The sequence below is a fragment of the Macaca fascicularis genome, chromosome 14 (genome assembly GCF_037993035.2).
Source record: "Macaca fascicularis isolate 582-1 chromosome 14, T2T-MFA8v1.1".
Lineage (NCBI taxonomy): Eukaryota > Metazoa > Chordata > Mammalia > Primates > Cercopithecidae > Macaca > Macaca fascicularis.
The window spans coordinates 19,716,713-19,720,743 of NC_088388.1; the positions used below are offsets into that span (position 1 = coordinate 19,716,713).

General features: G+C 47.1%; 1 pseudogene; it reads right to left on the reverse strand.

The window, feature by feature from the left end:
- Positions 1-252: 252 nt before the first annotated feature.
- LOC102115020 (filamin-binding LIM protein 1 pseudogene) lies at positions 253-1,416 on the reverse strand (annotated as a pseudogene).
- Between the last annotated feature and the right edge of the window lie 2,615 nt (positions 1,417-4,031).

A 4,031-nucleotide genomic window follows, 5' to 3' on the forward strand; every position in this document is an offset into this window, starting at 1 on the left:
ACGTCCGGCTAATGTTTGTATTTTTAGTAGAAACGGGGTTTCGCCGTGTTGGCCAGGCTGGTCTTGAACTCCTGACCTCAAGTGATCCGCCCACCTTGGCCTCCCAAAGTGCTGGGATTACAGGCGTGAGCCACTGCGTTCAGGCTAAAAAGCACTTTTTAAGGGACTTTGGAGTTTTTACTCAAACAGCTCAACCGTGCAAAGCCATGCTGGTCTCAGCACCCCGACCAGACAGCTACAGTCAGTGGTAGGGGTCCCCCCAGCTTTTCCCTGGAAATGGGGTAGGACCAGCAAGGAATTCTGGGGGTGGCACTTATGGTCCAGGAACCTTCTGGTGCCCAGAGGGTAGAGGAGGAGTGAAAGGTCTGATGGCGCTCAGCCCCGCTGTGTCCTAGACAGGCTGCGCCGACTTGCAGGCTGATCCCTGTGGAGGCTCAGAAGGAAAGTGTGCAAGAGCAAGTCAGGAAGGGAAACCAAGTAAGGGAAGGGCCCCAGACAGGGCTAGTGGTCCGCTCACTGCCTGACACTGGCGGGCACTCTCAGCAGCACCCCGCAGCACTCTGCTTCAGGTGGCACGCCTTGCAGAAGAGACGATTGTTGAGGGGGTAGCAGCCTTGGTCCGTGGGCTCGATAGACAGGAGGATCCTGCAGTCCTTATACCTGTAGCAATTTTCATGGAAATTTCCTCCAGTGCACTCGATTTTGAAGACATACTTCCCATCCCGAGGAATTATGAGATTCTCACAGATGCTGCAGATGGGGGCAAATTTCCTGTAGAAGTTGTCCAGGGAGTACACCTCGTTCTGGCTGCCCGGGGCAAAGCTTTTATCCCCGATGCACCAGGCGCGGGTCACACACGTGAAGCAGGAGGGGTGGAAGGCCTGGCCCAGGGCCCTGATGATGTGCTCCCGGACCACCTCGCCACACTTGCTGAACTTCTGCAGCGTGTCCTGGCAGCAGGGTTCGCAGAGGGGTCGCGCATCCTTCTGGTAGAAGCTCTGCCCGGCCAGCTGGCGGCGGCTGGTACGGCACGTGGAGTACTGGGCATGGTACTGCCTCTTCATGGCATCTACAGCCAGTTCTTGCGGGGGACACAGTCTTATGGTAGAAGGCACGGATGTCTGTGGACGCCTCTCTCTCAACAAGCTCTGCTGGGGGAGGCGGCAGCTCTTTTTCCAAGGGTCTGAGGGTATCCGGCCCAGGCTGGACCGATGGTCCCTCCGCTGGGGTCTGTGGTGGGGGTGGGGACGGAGGCAGGCGCAGCTGCTCTAAGTCCGCAATAAGTGAGGCCCCCATTGGAGCAGGAGCCTCCTCTTCAGAAGGCACGTGCCCCGGAGGGGACCGTGAAGCGGGTGGGAGGAGGTCCAGGTGAGGAAGCACGTCCTAACCATCCAGGACAGGAGGAGGGGGTGGACATCACGGGCCTCCCGGGCCCGGCGGCTCCGACTCTTCTGTATTTTATACTTACAGCGTATCTCAATTCAGACACTAAGTTTTCATCAGAAATACTTATCTCTGAAGATTTAGATTTTATAAAGTAAATTTACAGTTGAAAAGCAGATTCACATACCTACATTGTTCCAAAATGCTTAAAAGTTTTCCAGTAACTAAGTCAAACATCAGTTTTTAATTTTAAATATTAAAGATAAATAACATTGTCTAGGGAGAGTGGCTCATGCCTGTAATCTTAGCACTTTGAGAGGCCAAGGTGGGAGGATAATGTGAGGCCAGGGGTTCGAGACCAGCCTGAGCAACACAGCAAGACTCCATCCCTACAGAAAGAAAAAAGAAAAATTAGCCAGGCATGATCGTGTGTGCTTTATAATCCCAGTAACTCAGGAGGCTGAGGTGGGAGGATCACTTGAGCCCAGGAGTTGGAGGCTGCAGTGAGCAATGAATGCAACACTGCACTCCAGCCTGGGCAAGAGTGAGACCCTGTCTCAAAATAATAATAAAAATAAATTTAGTTCTTCATTGGCAGTAGCTACATTTCTCCTTCTCCTTCTTCTTCTTTTTTATACAGGGTCTCACTCTGTCGCCCAGGTTGGAGTGCAGTGGTGTAATCACAGCTCACTGTGCCCTGGATCTTCTAGGCTCAGATGATTCTGGCATCTCAGCCTCATGGGTGGCTGTGACTAGAGGCACACATCACCATGCTCAGCTAATTTTTTGTATTTTTAGTAGAGACAGGGTTTCGCCGTGTTGCCCAGGCTGGTTTCAAACTCCCAGACTCAAGGGATCCACTCCCACTCACCTCAGCCTCCCAAAGTGCTAGGATTACAGCAGTGGGCCACTGTAGCCACATTTCAAGTGCTCATTTGCCACACATGGCTGGTGGCTACTGTATTTGTTGAATGATACATTTCTAGAGTAATATTAAGACTGAAAGTTCCCTGATTCATTTATAAACTTTGCAAACATTATTATAAAAGTCCTTCAAAGGATAAAAATATTTCATCCTTACCTTTCTTGGAAATAAATGACAAATAAATATTAGCAAATTAAATCAAGGAATATTTTCAAATAATCATAGCCAAATAGAAAAAATACACACACACACACACACACACACACGTACATATATTTATTTATTTATTTTTTCGAGATGGAGTCTTGCTCTGTCACCCAGGCTAGAGCGCAGTGGCATGATCTCAGCTCACTGCAACCTCAGCCTCCTGGGTTCAAGCGATTCTCCTGCCTCAGCCTCCCAAGTAGCTGGGATTACAGGCACCCGCCACCACACCTGGCTAATTTTTGTATTTTTAGTAGAGACCCGGTTTTGCCATGTTGGCTAGGCTGGTTTCAAACTCCTGACCTCAGGTGATCCTCCCGCCCCTGCCTCCCAAAGTGCTGGGATTCCAGGGGTCAGCCACTTCACCCAGCCAAATAGAATATATTTAAGAAATGAACAAATGATCCTTTCTGAGTTTTCCTATTGGTATAAGATATCCCATTTATAATCAGCATAAAAAATAAAATACATATAAATAAGCTTAACAAAAATGTGCAAGATATTTATGAAGACATGATAAACTTTGCTAAAGGGCGTAAAAGAAGATGAAAAGTGGAGAGGCACCGTCCAAGGTCCTGGGAGGAAAGACTAAATATTGGTAAAGATGTGAAGTCTTCTAAAGTTAATCTATAAGTTTAATGTAAGTCAAATCAAAATGCTAAAGAAAACATTCATTGGTGGGTGGGGGGGACTAGTTAAACTAATCCTAATGTTTATCTAGAAGAATAAACAAATAAAGAATAGCCAAGAAAATAACGAAGGAAGAATAACTTGTGCTACCTGCTATGAAACTGTAGTGATGAAAACATTGTGGTACTGGAGCAAGAAAAGACAGATCCATGGAGCTAGACCCATGAATTTAGGAGAATTTGGTAAGTAATGAAGATGGTATTTCAACTTGATGGGGAAAATATTGATTATTTAATAAAAGTTGTCCGTACATCGGATATCCTTTGGAAAAAAAAGCAAAGTTATCTCATACTATACTCCTAAATAAATTCCAGATAGTTTAAGGATTTGGAAATAAAACAAATAAAAACTCAAAAGTTCTAGGACATAGTAGTGGATTACATTTTAAAAGAATGTGGGGACCAGGCATGGTGGCTGATGCCTGTAATCCCAGCACTTTGGGAGGCCAAGGCAGGTGGATCATGAGGTCAAGAGATCGAGACCATCCTGGCCAACATGGTGAAACCTCATCTCTACTAAAAATACAAAAACTAGCTGGACATTGTGGCATGTGCTTATAGTCCCAGCTACTCGGGAGGCTGAGGCAAGAGAATCGCTTGAACCCAGGAGGCGGAGGTTGCAGTGAGCCGAGATTGTGCCACTGCACTCCAGCCTGGCAACATAGTGAGACTCGGTCTCAAAAAGAAAAAAAAGAGAATTTGGGGACAGGGAGGTCTTTTGGTAATGCGGTGTTAAGCCACAAGTCATAGAGGAAGTGATTGGCAGGTTTGATTATTCCAGCACACACTACTGGTTACCAGTAAGAGATGTAAGTAAAAATCTACTGGGA